Here is an 8,643-nt window from a genome sequence, read left to right on the forward strand (position 1 = left end):
GGGGGGGGGCGGGGGGAACGGTGGAGCGGGGAGGGTGGACGCGTGTGTCTGTTTTCAATTTCAGGGTTTTTTTTTTCTCTCTCTCTCTTTCTTTTCCCTCAAGTTTCTTGTTTTTCTTCCTCTTTTCCCTCTGCTCCCTCCCTTCACCGGCTCGTTCAGGATGTTTAGAAATTCCGCTGCCCACGCCAGCCCCTGAGTCACTTTTATTAGAGTGGCCTGCCCCACTTGCCTGATGCCTGTCAAATGGAGCCTCCCTTCACCGTGGCACCTGGGGTGGGAGTGTGTGTGTGTGTGTGTGTGCGCGTGTGTGCGCGTGTGCGTGTTCTCTGTGCCTCAGTTTCACTATCTGTAAAGAAAGTGCTGATAGCTTGTGTAGTGAACTCAGCATTCACTCACTGAACCTCTGCCCCGTCTGAGGAACTGTACTTCTTGCTGGGACTCTGTAGTAAGAGATCACCTGAGTTAGAGAGACGTTCCCAGATAAGCAGGTCCCCAGGAAAGGAGTGGCCAATGATGCACTTGAGAAAGACCCAGGGCTGACAGCACTTGGTCCTTGGACCTTAAACACTGCTAACTGCTGAGTCCTGACTCTTCACCTGGGCCTGGAGCCTTCTCCCTTGCTACCTTAAACTTTGGGTCTGATTCCTGTTCATCTCTGCACACGGAGGAGTACAGAGGAGTATCTACCTAAATACTCACTGCAAACTAAAAAACCACGAAGAAGCTGAGATTGGTGGTGCCTGCCTGTGATCTCAGATAGGCACACCAGAAGATGGCTCTTAGCTATACAGGGAGACCCTGTGTAAAAACAGTATAGTCTTAGATTTCTGAAACAGCAAGTCTTATAGGCAGATCATTCCAGGAACCTAAGGATGATGGGAACTGAATTCCCCTCTCAAGCCATGGCACCTTCCCAGGAGCCAGCGGGACCTCACCGAACCAGACCTGCGATCACCATGAGCCAGACCACAGGATGATGGGAGACAGCCTGGCTTATGTACTTTTTCTTCTTGGTCTCTGCTCTAGATGTGTCCCCTTCAGCTCTTGTTAATACCACAGACAGGACCTAGGACAACAGTTCCCATCTCTTTCCACGTGTGACAACACTGAGATACAAACACTCTCTTCTTCATTGTCATATTTCTGACTGGACTGTCCAGGCAGAAGTGGCTGAGCCTGGTGTCAGGTCTCTGGCCTGGGGTTCCTGAAACTTTCCCAAGAAGGGTAATACCAGTCTTGTTGTTTTGTTTGTTTGTTTGTTTGTTTGTTTGTTTTAGAAGAAACAAATGCCCAGAGTAAGTGGCACAGAGAGAGACCATGATTGCCCGGGGTCACCCAGCACACTGCCTCACATGGTCAGACATACCCCTTTAGCATCTTAAAGCTCCTGGGGAAGGGATTCCTTGCCTTGTTTTATAGCAGAGAAACTGAGGCACAAGTTCGGTGAGCTTCCTGAGCTCACACAGCAACAGCGAAGGTGGAGCTAGGTTGTCTGGAGCCACACTCGCAGAGACAGGTGCCCTGCCCCGCCTTCCCCCAGCTTACCCGGCTTAGCTGCTGAGCTAGGCTCCACCTATTGTGTTCCTGTCCACCCCTGCCTCTCTCCACAGAAGTCCTGGCTGCTTCTCTTCCGCTTTTGCCTCCCTAGATCCCTCCCTGGTCTTAGGTGCCTAGCTCTCAAAGCCCCACTGGGTATCCATTCAAAAGGACTGTTAGACTCTAGTGAAACCATCCACCCCCTCTTCCGGGGAAGCTGGGTTTCAGGGTTTGGAGAAGGGCTATCCCAGATCAGGAACAGCTAGGTTCTGCCCCCTGTGTCTCTGGGTCCCACCCCTTCCTCTTCTCCAGTCCCACCAAGGTCTCAGAAATCAGGCGTGTCTGAGATTCCATTATTTATCTTGCCTTCATTTCTCTGTCTCATCTCCTCAGCAATTACTTAGCAAAGTACTGGGTGGGACTGTGCGGAAGAAGGGACTCAGACTGGCCCAGGCCATGTGAGGCAATGAATCTTTAGGTGGAGTGCCTGACCCAGGGGTCATAGAGGAGCATGGATGATGCCAAAGGTCACGGGGTCACTAGGTCAAGCCTACACAGGACTTCTTGTACAAAGGCAACTCCCTGGGTTTGAGCCCCAAACCACAAAACAGAAAGAGGTGTGTGGAGCGGGGAACTGTGTCCCCAGAATTTTGGCTGTGCTTCTCTGAACCCTCAGATCAATTGCAGTGACCAGGATAGCTTGTCACAGCAAAGGAAGAGTGTCCACTCCATGGTCCCAAAAGAAGCGAGAACATTCGGCCCTGATTTCATAGAGCCATTGTATGGATCCCTATCGTATTGGAACCTTAGTTTCTCAGTTGGGGGTCTGCTGCACAAGGACTTTGGGTGTGACCTAGGGAAAGGAAACTGGCAGGCCCTGGGGCAGGGGACAGCTGGGGGCCAAGGATGCAGGACAGAGGGGAGGAATGGTGGTGGCCGAGCTACGGGAGACGCTGGGGGCTGCCGTTTCCGGACAGCCCAGCCATCCGCTGGCCCATCTGGAACCACTTAGTTCTACCACCATTAACCCTTGGCGGGCACAGGAGCTGTTTCTCCTTTCCCTGATGGGATGCAAGCGATACAGAACTACACACAGTACCACGGGGCACTCTTGAAGGCCTGGATCCTGAGACTCAACTGTTACCACAGAGGGTGGATTTGGGACCTAGAGACTAAAGTTGGGTTCCGATGCCAGCCTCTCTATTAGAAGCTGGAAGACCTTGAATGAGTCCCTGAGCTGCCCCAGCCTGTTTCCTGCTCTAGAAAACAGGTAAGTCAGGGCCAGGTCTGCAACCGCAGCTTCTTCAGCAGTCTGTTGGGAACAGGTAGCATCATCATGTTGGGGTGGCAACCATAGCCCCAGTCCCACTATGGACAGAACAAACCAAGCACACTCACTCCATGACTAATCCTGGGAGCCAGTTTGGCTATGGTCAAACACTGAAGGGAAAGCTGCAGAGGGTGGGTGGTGGGTAGAATTCAGAGGGGGCTCTAGGCTTTGGGGCGCCATGCTTCTCACCTGCACAGACTGGTGGTATACTTCTTGGGTAAGGGCCTGAGCGCTAAACCTGAGGTTCCAAACCAGACGCAGTTGCTTCTTAGCTGTGTGACTCTCAGAATGTCCGGAACCTTGGGGTTTTAAAATAATGGCTTGTGTGCTCACCTCACACGCTGTGAGAGACATGAGAACAAGACTTATGCAGGTTTGGTGCAAGTCTAGAGGCAGTACAAGAGGAGTCCTACAAAGGATAACCGGTCCTCAGGTACTCCTGGGGGATGCTGTCACAGGTGTCCATGATCAGGGCTGAAGGGAGGCCCCTCTACCCACTCATTTTATAGCCAAAGTAAGGGGTCATGACAGAATGGCTCATGCCCGACCATATGATCCTTCAGGGTGGGCACAGACACCATAGCAACAAAGGCTTGGCCTCAAGTTTTACACCCATGTTCTGTCCTAGAGGAGGGGTCCAGACTTCGAATAACCCCCATTACCTCCCTCACTGTCAGAGCAGGAAGCAGGGCTCTGTGGGGTGTGGGCTGAGGGCCCGGAAGGGGAGCCCCCATGAGAGAAGTCCCTGTGGACCAGCTCAGCACAAGCAATCACCACAGCTGGCTCTCCCACGCTCCTGGAGCTGCCCTGAAGGCTCCCAGGGCAGGCATGGGGTGTGAGGAAGCAGCACACGTCCCAGACTGTAGCACAGTCATCTGGGGTGTCCGGAAGGACGTCCTCTAGAGCAGTCTACTGGACAAGCTCAGGAAACAGAAGGCTTTGCAATGTGGTGTCTGAGCTGCAGGACACTACTCTACCCAGCGTCCTCTCTACCACACACCGTGAGGTCCTCTACCTGTAGCCGGAAAGCCAGAGACATAGGTTAGAAATCACAGCATGGTAACACTTGGAGCACGTGTCAGGAGCAACATGGACATGAGTCGCCTTCAATAGAGACTCTTGGGAACACTCTTACTGAACCAGGCTGTTGCCAGCGAATCATGCCAGGAAAGCAGAAGGTTTAAAGTTCAAGACATGTCCATTCATACTTACCCCAGCCCCCCAACCATCCTCTCCTATGTTAGGTCAGTGACCCCGGACCGCAGGGCAGTGTGGCACATCCTCCTACCACATACAAAAGTCTCAAAGAAATACAGCAGTAGCATCCTTGAAGATGATATTGTTTCTCCCTCATGAGAACACTGGCTCTTAAGATCCAGAGGGGATAGCCGGGCAGTGATGGCACACACCTTTAATCCCAGCACTTGGGAGGCAGAGGCAGGCAGATCTCTGAGTTCGAGGCCAGCCTGGTCTACAGAGTGAGTTCCAGGACAGCCAGGGCTACACAGAGAAACCCTGTCTCGAAAAACCAAACCCCCCCAAAAAAAACCCAAAACAAAACAAAAAAAAAAAAAGAAAGAAAAGAAGAGAAAAAAAAGACCCTACTCTCAGACTGCCCTGTTTCTCCCATCATGCATCTACCTCTCCACCCTTCCCCCAGAGCTCACAAGAAGACATCAAGGAAGCAACAGATTAATAACACTAGTTTGTAGATGGTACAATGGAAGAGATACAGAAACTATTGAGTTGGGCAGATGAGGGTTCTTGCTCAGGTCTGCAGAAGCTCCTTTGGGGAAGATGTATTTCTTCTCAGACCTGAGGTTGAAAGGCCACCAATGAAACAAGAATGGGAACAGTGTTGAAATCAAAGGGATAAACCTTTGCAAACTCTTTGAGGCTAGCAGGACCTTGAAGTGGTAGATCAGAAGAGAGAAGGAATGCTGGGATGGGGGAGGTAGCTGGGGGCCAGCGCAAAGGCTTGGGGGCTCTTGGGAGCCCAGCTTTTATTTACTCTGAGGCCAGAAAGCCCCTGAGCTTAGCATGCATGAGACCAGGTAGCTGAGGTATAGCGTGGAGTTTAAGGTTGGGCTGGGTTCCTGGGGAGTTTGTGGGCAGCTGTGAATCAGAGTTGGAACCTCTAGGCTCTCTCCGCGCTTTGACCACTGAGTCTCCGTGCATACTTCCCTCCCTGGCTTGTCTGTCTGCACTTCGTTGGGCACAGGACCTCTTCTGAGGAGGACATTCTGTACTCGTTCTGAGCCCTGGTTCTGGTGTCTTCTTTGCTCTCTGATATCTGGAGAAGGAGGCTGCCTTTGTTTCCCACCCTAGTGGCCTCTGTCACCAGAGATGAAGCAATAGGGACTAATTCATCCTGTCATGCTCTAAATGGCCAGCAGGTGGCGACCTCACCTCTAGAGGGGCGGGAGAAGAAGTTGTCAGCCTGGAAGCCAAAAATGATTCCAGGGGACACTACTGTCGACAACGAGGCTCATCTCTGCCTCTGAGACACGGACAGCCAATCCCACTTCTGAGGTGAACCAGGGACCCCGAGAAGGGAGCTAACCTGCCCAGTGACACAGAGAAGGATGAAGCTTGGCTGGCGCCTTGGTCTGATGTCTAGTGAGGGGCTCAGCCCGCTAGGGATCTGGTCTGACATTAGCCCTGGTGCCCACTGGCTTCTCTTAAGCAAAACCATTTTCAGCAGTAACTGAGCCCCAGACCTTTTTCTTCCAGGGTCATAAACCAAGTTATCACCAAGATCTTTATGAGGCCTTCATCTGGGCACCCCACCCCAGGAGGCTCTGGACTGAGAGCAGCCTAGGAAGGGAGAGAGCTTCCTGGGGGAAGCAGAGAAAGAAGGAGGGGCCCAATAAACAGCCACGCCCAGAGATAAGGGGGCTGCCCGAAAGGAAGAGGCTGCTTCAGAATAGGCAGGGGCCCGGCACAGTGATACTGCCATCTGTGGCTATCAGTCCCAGCGGGCACATGTGAACCTGGGGTCCAGGGGCTCAAGATCAGGTGGCAGGTCAGAGGTGAGGGTGTAGGGCACTACAATCTCAGATTCAAATAAGGTTATAATTCCTTTAGTTAGGGAACTGAGGAAGCCATGTCTATGACGCTAAAGCCTCTGACCAGGGGATCCACCTAGGTGTGTGGGTGACAATGGACCGAAGCCTAGAGGCTCTTTTGTTTGAAGATGCCTGAGGAGGAAGAGGAACCAGCAATTTGCTTAAGCAAAATCCAGCTAACAAGATGTCAGGTGGGGAGGCAGACACATGCTCAGGGTCACTCTCTGAGCTTACCAGTCAACCATCTCTAGAGGGAAGGACAACTATCAGCTAGGTCACTGATTTGCTGTGTGACCCCAGGAAGGTGACTTTACCTCTCTGAACTCATTTGTTAATCTGAAAAAAAAATGAGAATAATAATTGCCTCTATTTCCCTGTATGGTGGTAAGGGTGAATGGAGGTGACACACGCTTGGTGTGAGACGTCACTCTTAGCACCTGCTCAGTGCACCATCACAAACCAGTGTGCCATCTCAGAGAGAGGCAATGAATACTCAGAAAGGGTAGTTCAGCCCAGGAGCACCTGTAGTGGGGAAGCAGGAGAGGATATGTCCATCTTTTGAGAGTACAGTGTTGAGAACCTCTCTGCAGCAGGCTCCCCAGGCTTCTGGGTTTCCTGACTGTGATTCTCCCTGCTAAGGTCCCCTGCCACCCTGACCCATATCTAAGCCACTACCAAATCCTGGCTATGTCTGTCACTCAGGATCCCTGTCCAGCTTCCCTCTCCTGTCTCAGGGGTTGGGAGGGGTGGGTGAGTGGGTGGGTTCTCAGATTGGCTTCCTGCTTCCCACTCAGGACTGGGTTATCAGTTCTAGGAGAGCACATACTCCTTGCCCCTTAAGGCCTCTATTCATACTGACCGTTGGACTACAGTGCCCTTTTCCACTCTCCCCGACGGATGTGTCAACTCCTTCTGCAAGAATTCTCTAGCTTGGTTCCTAACCAGAACCAAGAAGTGGCATCCCCTCCACTGTGAACATCTAATTCACACTGAAGGCACCCTAAGGCGGGGCTTCATTCCTTATTGAACATGGCACCGGCGTGGCTGTGTGGGTCAGTCTATACATGTCAAAGGGATGAATATGTGAGCAAATAAATTTCTCATCCCAAAGGGCAAGCCTCTTGACTAGGCAAGAACTGGCATACAGAGAAGAGGCCACCAATCTCCTGCTTGCCCCAGAATAAGATCCCTCACTGGAGATGTCCAGCAATCCCTTGCACACCTCCCTTGACAGTAAACTCATTCTCTATAACCCCTGCTTCGTGCTGGATGGTCCTACAGTGAGCACATCATTCTGGATAGGTAGGTTAGACTCCATCCTTGCAGCTCTTTCTCGGGTCTCTGCCATCCCTGCCAGGCCTTCACTTCCCACAGTAAGGAGCAGGTCTGGTTACCCCGGCCGAGAGCAGAACTCTGCCCTCCTGGTGTATCTCTTGGTTGTGCCCTCACTGGAACCCAGGACTCCAGGTATCCTCTGACCTGAGGATGTGGTGCCTGGCACCCCCCACACACATGCTGTGACATCTATGTGCTCACACAGTTATCTGTATTGGTGACAAGTAGCTACTTCCCCACTCTTTTAAGTAGCCTTCATTAGAAAGCATGAACTGGAGTTTTGCCCTTTCCTCCCTGGGCCTCTCTGCTTCCATCCATTGAGCAGGAAGGGGACCAACAACAGGCTTACTGCTATGTGTACATGTGACTGATGGAGGACACCATCACAGGCAGGTCATCTGTGCAGTCACACAGGGCTCGGCCGAATCCCACCACTGTGAAATTCTAGGTCATTTGGGAACAACCTGGAACTTTCATTTTGCACTGCTTCCCCCAGCAGGGTACAGCATGGCTTTGACTCCCCTGCCTAGCCCTGTAAAGAGAAGGAAAGCCAAGACCTGCGCCCACCTTGCTTTGAGGCCTCGAACATTCTGCACATTTCATGGCCCTAGAGCATGAGAGATCCAGTCTCAGAGGACCCTGCACACTTCCCACCCTGGCCCATAGCCTTCCTTCCTGAATCCCTCCCCAGTGCCTCAGCAATACCCTCTCCTCTTAGTCTCAACTACCCTTCCCTGCTCAGGTAGCGATGGAATGTCTGCCTGCCTGTCTTCAATGGAGTAGGAAAGACCACGTGGACATTTAAAATGCCAGTGGGATCCCTTCTTTAACCAACAAGGATCATGAAGACAACTGCAAAATCAGGTTGCTTTTTTTTTCAATCAGTCGAAGTACACGGAATATAAACTGCATTAGATGATAAATACTCAGGAATTTGTCCCTGTATTTTAGAGACGCAGGCTGACATGTGTAGGGGTAAAATGACATGAAGCTTGGAATTTGTTTTTAAATTGTTCCAAAAATGTTTTAGGGGGGAAAAAAGGCAGTAGATTAAAAAGAGGTGCCAGAAACCCGGTAATTATGGAAGCTGCCTGGTGGGTTACTCGCTGTCTGTGTATATTTGAAACATCTCAACATGATAATGAAAGGTAAGTAGGTATCAAGAGTTTGTGAAGTTTCCCAAGGTGTCCCCAGAAGACCCCCTGGCCCATACCTTTGAGAATTTCTCTGGGGAGCCAATAAGGGAAACAGTAGCTTGCAGACTGGCTATCTGCATATGCACATTCCCACAGCTTTCATCTGGGACCCGAGGGGTCGTGACCCCAACCACACACACACACACACACACACACACACACACACACACACACACAC

Source organism: Grammomys surdaster, unplaced genomic scaffold, assembly GCF_004785775.1.
Source record: "Grammomys surdaster isolate TR1022 unplaced genomic scaffold, NIH_TR_1.0 239, whole genome shotgun sequence".
Classification (NCBI taxonomy): Eukaryota; Metazoa; Chordata; class Mammalia; order Rodentia; family Muridae; genus Grammomys; species Grammomys surdaster.